Consider the following 11,330-nt stretch of genomic DNA (forward strand, 5'->3'; position numbering starts at 1 on the left):
AATTTTGGAGACCTCAAGTCTGTAGCTTGCCTTCTCATCAAAAGTAATGCCCTTGCTCCTTGTTACATTTGGTGTTAGCTCTCTGATTATAACACAGCTTTCCTGGCAATTAACCCCTTTACTTCAGCGCATTACTCCCGCAAGCAGGTCTTAACTGTATATTTGTCACAAGGTTACCAAGGGATTGTTATGTCCTCTCACTGAAGAAACTGATTGTTTGCATTGTTACTTTAACTCCTTCCCAGGGATGATTAATGCACATGTTGTTGCAACTGCTTTTACAAACGTTTCTTGTTGTCCCTTTCAACTCAAGAAAAAATCTATTCAAGAGTCTTCGCTGCTTCTCTCCATGTGTAACCAATTATTCTTTGTTGATTCTTTCAATCCATGAACAGTTATGAACGTTGTGAAGTTTACACTGTCAAATATAGCTTTGTGTTTTTTTGGTTGTGTTGTTATCATTGACTTTGATTGCAGTTTTCTCCATTCTCTGACAAGGAATATACTTAAATCCATTCTGGAAGGAATGTTAAACAACAAATTTGTAATAACATTTCAGTTTAATGCAATAACATCGTCAACCCATTAAGAATGAGTTTCAATATTTCACTGGAAATAAAACAGAAACAAACAAAAAAAATTTCGGCATTATATCTGAGCAATAAATGATACTTTCCTCTTCTTTCAAGTTAATGTGGTGGCAATTTTGATCCTGATTCGGGGAAAGTGTGGCCTGTCCAAATGTGTGACTCATTACCTGGTGGCCATGGCAGTGGCGGACCTATTGGTCATTATCTTCGATCTGATACTGCGACAAATTCCGATTACGTATCGGGAGGAGTTTTTTTGCCTGAATTTCGTCCCCTTGTGCAACATCCATGCTGTTGTGTTTTATGCTGCCACAGACTGTTCTGTGTGGTTCACGGTCATGTTCACTTTTGATCAATTTGTGGCCATATGCTGCCAAAATCTGAGAAATAAACATTGAACCAAGAGGACGGCGTGCGTGGTTTTAGGAACAGTGACTGTGTTGAATTGTTTGAAGAACATTTTCTGATATTTCATGTATTACAATCAATACTGGCTTTCTAATAGTCCATGGTTTTGTCGAGTACCTCCAAATGTAAGTTCTTCAATTGTCTGGACTATTGTTGAATTGATGCATTGCATAATAAGCCATTCATTCCATTTATTTTGATTCTACTCTTAAACACATTGACAGTCGGAAACATTATATTAGCTAACAGAGCTCGCAGGAGACTCTACAGTCAGACGACTGGGGACAGTCCAACAGACCCAGAAATGGGGAGTCGGAGGAAATCCATGATTATGTTATTTGTTATATCTGGCAATTTCATCGCGTTGTGGGTGGTGTTTATTACTTATTCCATATTGAAGCGAATTGATTACTCGGGATACCCAGTTCCTCTGCCAACATTTGTAAGAGAGATTGGCTTCATGCTCCAGCTCCTGAGTTGCTGTACGAACACCTTTATTTATACAATTACCCAGAGTAAATTCAAAGAAGAGTTGAAGAATGAAATGATGTATCCCTTCACAAAGTTGGTCAAAATAATTTGATGAGATTTAATTCCAATATTCATCTTTACTACACCGTTTCAGTTTACAGTATGTTGGATTATTTGTTCAATGATTTATTAAAATGATTTGAAGTCTGGGCACCGAGCAGGATCAGCACCGATGTCCGAACTGTTCCTGATTTAAATGAATAATTTAAGCATTAATGTAAGAAGGATCATCAGTAATTTTGCATATGATACTAGAATTGGTGGTGTATCAAGCCGCCTAGTTCTAGATTACAGTAGTGTGTAGACAGCTAGTCAGAACGGCAGACCTTGGCAAATGGAATTCAATCGTTATAATTGTGATGTGATGTACTAGCACAGGGTTAATAAGGCAATGTAACACATAATGATCTGTTGCATGCATACAACATATATTCAAGGTGAATGATTCCCAGCCTTTTCATTCTCATTGCCTGCTTAAATGAGGCAAATAATGCTTTGGCACACACACTTTCTTTCAAACCACAAGTGCAGTAGCAGATCCTGATTCGCACAGAAGATCAGAAAGACCTTGATGTGCGTGATCATTAATTTCTCAGTGTATCAGGTCACGTTCATAAAGAGTTTGAGAAGGCATATGGGATGCTTACCTTTATGAATTCATGCTTAGAGTTTAGGATCAGGGAGGGTGTTGCTGAAACTGCATTCAACACTGCTTCAATCTGAGCTCATGTATGATGTGCCGTTCTGGAATCCACCTTCTAGAAGTGATATGATAGTACAAGAGCAGGTGGAAATGGAATTACCTGGATATTACCTGAGCTGGAGAGTTCTAGTTATCCAGAGTGATTGATCAGACTGTGGTTGTTTTCATTGGAGCATGGGGGATTGATAGGGGACATTATCGAGATGTATCACATTATGAAGAGCATAGATAGAGTATACAGAAAAAAGACTTTTCCTCTTGATGGAGGGATGAATGATCAGTGACATTGATTTAAGTTAATGAGCAGCAGGTTTACAGGAGATGTGAGTGTAAACTTTTCATCCAGTGGGTGGTGGGAATCTGAAACTAACTGCCTGTAAGTTTTCTGGACACAGAAAGCCATATAATATTTAAGACGTATTTAGATATACCTTTGCAATGGCAAGGCATACAAGGCTAGGTGCCAAATTCTGGAAAGGAAGATTAGAATGGCGATGTGGTTGTTTTGACAGACATAGGCTTTAATGCAGACAAAAGAAGCAAGAGTGGGTGGAGTCAGGCTCTTGTGGACCCAGGGCTTTAGTTTAATGCTCTCAGGTTTTTTAGTTGGCCTTTTTGAATGTAAAGCTGCTATATACAGTTCTCTCTCTGCTGCTGCAAAAGGTTTGAGTGCTCTTTCAGCTGTTAGAGTCATTCATTTGATGCTCCTTCTACTGGAGTGGGACAGATAGCAAGGGAGGGAAATCTGTTTAGCTGAATTTTCCTGTGCCAAAGGTGGGTTTATGGCTGCTGCCATGTTGGAACATTTAATGAATAGTAGTTAAATACTATTTTATTTTGTTAAATATTTCAAGCGAGTTAAAGTAATGCAAATTCTTCTGGTTACTTTTTGTATTTTACTGTGGGAATAGAATAAAATATGTTTTGTTCATAGCCAAGAAGTTTGACCAATTGAATCACATCTGGAAAACAACACCTTACCCTCATCCTTAAGTAAGATCAAAGTTAGGATCTAGGCTATCTCCTTTACATGTGCTGATAGGGTTTGGTCTGGTCCATAACAAGGATCGCTGAATTGCTACACCATAGAAGGAGGCCATTCAGACATCGTGCCTGTGCTGGCTCTGAGAAAGAACAATTCATTTAGCACTTCTCCTCACGTTTCTCCCGCAAGTGCCTCCCTTTATATCCACTTTATGTTAGAGACAAGCCAAGTGTCAGTTGCTGTTAGCCGTAGGGATTTCTTGCTGCAGTTTTACTGGACTTTTGTACGACCGTACCTTTCGTATTGTATGGAGATTTGCACGCTCTAACTGAGAGATGATATACTTGCCATAGCGGGAGTGCAGCAAAAGCTTTTCTGAGCTGATATTGGGGACAGCAGGAAGAGGAGAAATTGGTCTACCTGTGCCTTTAGAAGGGTAAGTGCTAATCTGAATAAAACAGTTAAAATTCAAACCGGGCTGGACAGACAAAGTGCAGAGAAGATGTTTCCCCTGATTGCAGTGGCCAGAACTGGAGTTCACTGTCTCAGGATTTGGGGTAGACCATTTTGGTCTCAGCTGAGGAAGCTTTTCTTCACTCAGAGGGTGTCAACCTGTGGAATTCTCTACCACAGAAGACTGTAGAGGCTGGGTCACTGAGTATATTTGATAAACAGATGCATAAGTGTGATGATTTACCTGTAGGGACATGACAATCAGCCATAATGATATTGAAAGGGAGAGCAGTCTTGAAGAGCCAAGTGGCCTACTTCTGCCATGGGAAAGCTGAAGTAACCTATGGTCCAGAAAACCCGAGGTGACACGATTTGGTAGAAAGAATAAGTGGGCTTAATATTATTTAAATGGAGAAAGACTGCAGAAAGCCACAGCACAGCAGGATTCAGGAATCAGTGCACACGTATGACAAAAAAAAAAATCAGGTAAGTTCAATGGGGATCAGATAAGGCAGATGGGCTTTGGGCCTTTATTGCTAAGGGCACGGAGTATAAAAGTACGGAGGTCTTGTTAATACTATGCAAGGCACTGGTCAGCACTCACTGGAGGGAGCCAATGGCCTTTGTGTTATTATCACTGTACTGTTAATGTAGGAATCCAGATAAAGGTCCAGGGACTCATGGTGGATTCCCACCAAGGCAGATGTTGGAATTTGAATTCAATAAGTTATCGTGAATTAAGAATCTAATGATGATTCCAAATCCGGTATTGACTGTTGGGAAGACCCATCTGGTTCACTAATGCCCTTTAGGGATGGAAGCTGTCTTCCTTACCTGGAAGCATGTACACACAGTAATGTGGTCCACTGTTAAATGCCCTCTGGGCAATTCAGGATGAGTAATAAATGCTGCTAGCCAGCAATACTCTCATCCCATTATTGAATTAAAAAAGGATGGTGAACAGTTTTTGTGTCCTTTATCCAAGGAAAGAAATCCTGGCAGAGGAGGTTGATCACAGAAGGTTCATTCGGCTGATGCTATGAATGGATGGACTGTCTTATGAGGAGATGTTGAGGAGTTTGAGCCCATACTTGTTGCATTTTAGACAAATCAGAGGTAACACATGGAATTTTACAGACCTTGACAGGGTAGATGTGGAGAGATTATTTCTCTGTGTTTGGAGCGGCAAGGTGGCACAGTGGTTAGCACTGCTACCTCACCGCATCACAGACCCGAGTTCGATTCCATCCCTGGGTGACATTCTGTGTCGAGTTTGCACATCATCCCTATGTCTATGTGGGTTTCCTCTTGGCGCTCCAATTTCTTCCCGCAGTCACAAAGATATATAGGCTCGGTGGCTTGGCCGTTCTAAATAGCCTGTAGTGTTCAGGAAGGCCTAGATTAGGCTGATTATTGGGGGACAGGTCTGGGTGGGATGCCCTGAGGGTTGGTGTGGGCTTTTTGTGCCAAAGGGCCTGTTTCCACACTGTAGGAATTCTATGAAAGTCTATGACCAGACAGCATCACCTCATAATAAGGAATCCCACATTTAAGATAGAAATGTGGAGGAATTCGTCTCTCAGAGGGTAGAGTGTCTGTAGAATCTTTTTTTCACAGCAGTCTTTCGGGGCTGGTTTCTAAGTACCTTCAAAGCTGAGGTGGACAGACTTGTAAACGGGGAGGTGATAGCCTCAGGGTATTATCTCTGCACTGTTAATCCAGAGACCCAGATAATGTTCTGGGGACACAGGTTTGACTCCCTCCATGTAGAATGGTGAAATTTGAATTCAATAAATTATATGGAAATAAGAATCTAATGATGACAATGAATCCATTGTCAATTGTTGGAAAGGCCCACCTGGTTCACAAATGTCCTTTAAGGAAGGAAACTGTGAACCTGACCTGGTCTCACCTACATGTGATTCCAGACCCATAACAATATGGTTGACCCTGAACTGCTCTCTGGGCCATGAGGGATGGGCAATAAATGCTGCCTAAAAGTGATGCTGTCATCCTGTAAATGCTTTTAAATAAACAGTAAGAGGATTGAGGATAATGGGGAGACTGGTGTTGAGGGTGATCATATCAGCCTTGATCTCAGTGAATGGTGGAGCAGAGTCAACGATCCAAAAGGCCTACTTCTTACAGTCCTGAATATCCTGTTCCAACCTTCCCAACCTTCTGGAATATTTCAATCATAGGAAGATGAATAAACATGACAATCCACCCCAGTTGCTGATGCCAGAAAAGCCACAGATTTGCAATCAATAGGGATGGCAGGTCGTGTCGAACAGAGATGAAAGCAAATGTCTTCACTCAGAGATGGCTGATCCTTTGGAGTTCTTCACAATATAAAGCTATGAAACCAATTCACTGAATACAGCTAAAACAGGAATAGATTGATTTATAGGTACAAGAGGTCTTAAAGTATATAGGGCCACAGGAGGAAAATGCCATCAAGATAAAGGATCAACTGTGATTGGATTGAATGATTGTGCGGGCTCAATGGGCCGAACAACATGCTGTTGCACCTATTTTCTATGTTTCATGATCCTCAGCTTCTAACTCACAACAATGAAATCGATTTTTCAGACGCCAGTTTAATCGTATAAATAGTACAATTTCAATCTGATGGTATCATACTTCTGTTCAGGTTTGGTTAACCCATGCACATCAATTGATTCTGACCTTTGCCTGCAACTGTTACCAGTACAGTTCGACCATGCCTACCCTTGTCTATCACACACTTTAGTTGGAAAGTCCGAATTTGTAGTAAAAGCAGCAAATCTCGGGGAATGACTGAGAATCTGGATCAATGATTCACATCCTTTGCAGATTCAATGGCCACATCAATAAGAGAGATAAAACTACGGCACATTCACATTTTTCTTTCAAGTCACAAGGTGCAGCATCTGAAGCGTGCACTTGCGCGATTCTGGAGATTTGCATCCGTGAATTTGTACAGAATGCCTAACGTCAGTCGGTGCTGCCTTCAGTGACAGACACTGAAGCTCTGAATGAGATGGGAAACATGACAATGGACTCAATGCCCAGCTCTGCCTTCTAAACATTCTGCAACACACTTCTCACTTTGATAGCACACACCAGCGTGCTGTGACTCACAGCTGAAAACCGCTGAGAAACTTACTCAGGAAAGTCAAAAAAGCATTGCGCCCACTCTCTCTGCTGCCTTTTGCTTTGAATTCCAGGATGTCGATCATGAGATCCAAATGATTTACCAACTGTTGCACTGTTTAATTTATCCAGGGTGCTTTTCTTTTCAAGTTCTAATTAACTGTGTGTTTTAAAACTCACATTAATGCCTTGAATCCCCATTATTCCTATCAGTACTTATAATTTCCTACATGAAGAAAGACAGACGAAAGCTTTGAAGCAACAATGGCTTCTACTGTTTCTTGCACTAAGGAATATGTGTTTCGTCTTGTGCTACTGTTCTGTTTCAACTACTCATACATTTTTGTACATTCGTTTATGTTTCCGTAGTATTATCTTTTCTCTCTATTATTGATTTTTGATTTGCATCAACTTGCTTTTGAGAAAGTGACATCTGAGACTCACAAGCCTATGACAAAGATGTGATGCCAATCAGGCGAGTTGCTGTTTCCTCATTCACGTCAAGCTTTCCCAAGCGTTGTTGGAGCTTCACTTGATCAGGCAAGTGGTGAGTATTCCATCGCACTTCTGACTTTCGGCTTGCAGATGTTAGACAGGCTTTAGGGATTCAGGAGTTGAGTTGCTTATTGCGGTATTCTCAGCTTCTGACTTGCTCTTGTCAGCGTGTGTCTAACTGCAGCTCATGGACTGTATCAAGAAGGCAGCTCAACACCACATTTTTGAGAATGAACAGGGAGGAGAAATAAATTCTGGCACACACAGACATGCTTGAATCCCACCAGATGAGAAAGAAGGCGAAGAATTTATGTGGCTATTTCAGTTAAATTTCGAGTCAAGGAGTCCAGGACGTTTCTTAATGTCGAAATCAGTGATTATCGTCTCATTGAACATCTCTTTTGACTTACGTCAATACTAAAATACCAATCCAAACACGGACAGGTAAAGTCCTCCATTGAACTTTTTCTGTGCAATGTTTGTTCTTATTTTCCAATATTGAATTGTTTCAGAAGATGTCTTTGTTGGAATTGTTGGATATGGACTATTCCATTCATGTGCAGTTTTGACCAATCCTTGGGGTTGGGAAGAAGGTTCAGGAGTAACTGTTCAGGGCACCTCTTGTTTATTTACAAATTTCCCTTACAATAGTTGTTGATTTCATTACTTACCGTCGTGTTTGTAATTAGGCTCCGTTAACTTGGGAATTGTTTTTCTGATCTGATGAATTCTCCCTCGTTTAAATAAAGGAAATGTTCTCAATCTCTCAAAGAGACAACCGGCCAAACTTTGCCAAGGATCATCAAAATAACCATTACTTACGAAAGGGAAATCATGTCTCTTAGATTTTTGATTAAGTTGAAGATTCTGTGGGCGATTACTGATTTACAGAAGATTTATTATCCGGTCTTAGCCGTGTTTAGGGTCCCGGGTAAGTTACACGTGCGGATGATGTTTCAAAAAGTGGAATATAATCCAGATGTTTCATCGTAACTTTTGTGCCACTTTTCATTTAGTGATCTTCCTTACGTTTCAGCAAAGACTAGACATCAAGAAGGATTCTGTTCTTCTATAAGAATTCAGTAACATCATATCACTTGCGAGGCACAAAACAGTCTGCACGTCTATCTATCTGTCATTTTGTGTGTTTCTATCTTTTCTCCCCCTTATTTCTTTATTTCTTTCTTTCATTCTTTCCTCCTTCTTTCTTTCTTTCTCTATTTCTTTCCTCCGATCTTTCTTTCCTCCTTTCTCGCGATCTTTCATTCATTCTCTTTGTCTCTCTGCTTCTTTCTAAATTGCCCTTCAAATGGTTTCCTCCAATGCAGGGAAGAAAATGGGATTCAAAAAAAATGAATGAGCAATTAATGAAATTTGTCCTTGACCCACTTGAATGGGACAAAACATCAAAGAGTCTCACTGGTTCAGTTCTATTCCCACATTTCTTTCTTGATAGAAAATAGGGCTCCAGTTTGAAAAGTTACTCCTTTTGTATCTCCTGAAAAACATTATTTTGTTTTAAGCATGTTTCACTCATCAATGTTTTTTTTGGGTAAACATGTTACAATTTATCTTTCATTCAGCTACTTTTTAAGAAATCTCATTGAGATTCAGGTACTGAAACAATAATTTAAATTTTATTAGGATCCCTCAAATAAACAGCTATAAACCGCGCAACCCAACCTTGCTGGTAGCTGATGAATGGTGAGATCTGCCCAGTATTTCAACCAACAGTGTTCTGTCTCTGGAAGTGTCTGGGGTTTGATCCTTGTCCAGCTTTGAGCATGGAAATTCTTCTGTTGAGTTGTTCTGCTGTTGGATTCTTCTACAATTTTCTCTCTTTGAAGTTTGTGATGTGACATTATTGATTATTGAAGAGATTCTTTCCTCCCAAAAATTAATTGCAATTTGGAGACCTCGAATCTGTAGCTTGCCTTCACATCATGGAATGTTAAACAGCAAATTTGTGATGACATTTCAGTTTAATGCAAAAACATTGGATACCCAATAACAATGTGCTTCAATATTTCACTGGAAATAAAGCAAAAACAAACAAAAAACAATTTCTGCATTATATCTGAGCAATAAATGATATTTGTCCTCTTCTTTCAAGTTAATGTGATTGCAATAGTGGTCCTGGTTCGAGGAAAGTGTGGCCTTTCCAAATGTGTGACTCATTATCTGGTGGCCATAGCAGGAGCAGATCTGTTGGTCATTATCTTTGATCTGATACTACGACAAGTTCCTATTACGTATCGGGAGGAGTTCTTTTTCCTGAATTTTATCCCCTTGTGCAAAATCCATGCTGTTGTGCTTTATGCTGCCACAGACTGTTCAGTCTGGTTCACGGTCATGTTTACTTTTGATCGGTTTGTGGCCATATGCTGTCAAAAGCTGAGAAGTAAACATTGCACCAAGAAAACAGCATGTGTGATTTTAGGAACAGTGATTGTGCTGAGTTGCTTGAAGAACATTTTCTGGTATTTCTTATATTCAAGTTGTAACTGGCTTTCTAATAGCCCATGGTTTTGTTGCGTGGCATATGATGTAATTGCTTCAATTGCCTGGGCCATTGTTGAATTAATGCATTACATAATAACACTGTTCGTTTCATTTATTTTGATTCTAGTCTTAAACACATTGACAGTCAGAAACATTATATTAGCCAACAGAGCTCGCAAGAGTCTCCGAGATCAGATGACTGGGGACTGTCCCAATGACACAGAAATGGGGAGTTGGAGGAAATCCATAATTTTGCTTTTTGTTACATCTGGCAATTTCATTACGCTATGGATTGTGTTCATTGCTTATTCCATATTGAAGCGATTTGATTACTTGGGATATCCAGTTCCTCTGCCAACATTTGTGAATGAGATTGGATTCATGCTCCAGCTCCTGAGTTGCGGCACCAACGCCTTTATTTATGCAGTTACCCAGAGGAAATTCAGAGAAGAGTTGAAGAATGGAATAATGTATCCCTTCACAAAGTTGGTCAAAATAATTTGCTGAGTCTTCATACCAATATTCATCGTTAATATACCATTTGAATTTTCAGTATTTTAGATCGTCTGTTCAATGATTTATTTAAATAATTTGAAATCTGTGCACCAACCGGAATAAGTGGTGGTGTTCTAACTGTTTCGGATTCATGTAAATGATTAAAAGGTTTTCATAAGAGGGGTGATCATTAAGTTTGCAGACGATACAATAGTTGGTGGAGTGGCAAGTAGTGAGGAGGCTAGTTTTAGACTGCAGCAGTGTGCAGACAGCTAGTTACAAGGGCAGAACGTGGCAAATGGAATTCAATCATTCTAATTGTGATGGGATGTACTTGCACTGGGCAAACAAAGCAATGTAATGCATTAATAACTGTTGCATGGCAACAATATACATTCAAGGCGAATGATTCCCAACCTTTTCAGTCTCATTGCCGACTTTATGAGGCAAAAAAATACCATGGCACACACATTTTCTTTCAAATCACAATTGCAGTATCAGACCCTGGGTAGCACAAAAGGGCAGACAGATATTGATGTGCATGATCCTTAATTCATTAAGTTATCAGGTCAGGTGGATAATGTGTTTGAGAAGGCATATGAGATGCTGACCTTTATGAGTCCAGGCTTAGAGTTTAGGATCAGGGAGGGTGATACTGGAACTGCATTAAACACTGCTTCGATCTTAGCTCATGTATGATGTGCAGTTCTGGAATCCACATTCTAGAAGGGATGTGGCAGTATGAGAGAAGGTGGAAAAGGTATTTCCCGGGATGTTACCTGAACTTGAGAGTTTCAGTAATGAAGAGGGATTGGTCAGACTGCAGTTGCTTTCCTTAGAGCAGGAGATATCGATAGGGGACCTCATTATGATGTATCAAATTATGAGGAGCATAGATTGAATTGATAGAAAAAAAAGCTTTTCCTCTTGATGGAGGGATCAATAACTGGTGAGAGATAGTAGGAACTGCAGATGCTGGAGAATCCGAGACAACAAGGTGCAGGGCTGGATGAACACAGCAGGCCAAGCAGCA

Source organism: Rhincodon typus, chromosome 45 (assembly GCF_021869965.1).
Source record: "Rhincodon typus isolate 14 chromosome 45, sRhiTyp1.1, whole genome shotgun sequence".
NCBI classification, from domain to species: Eukaryota; Metazoa; Chordata; class Chondrichthyes; order Orectolobiformes; family Rhincodontidae; genus Rhincodon; species Rhincodon typus.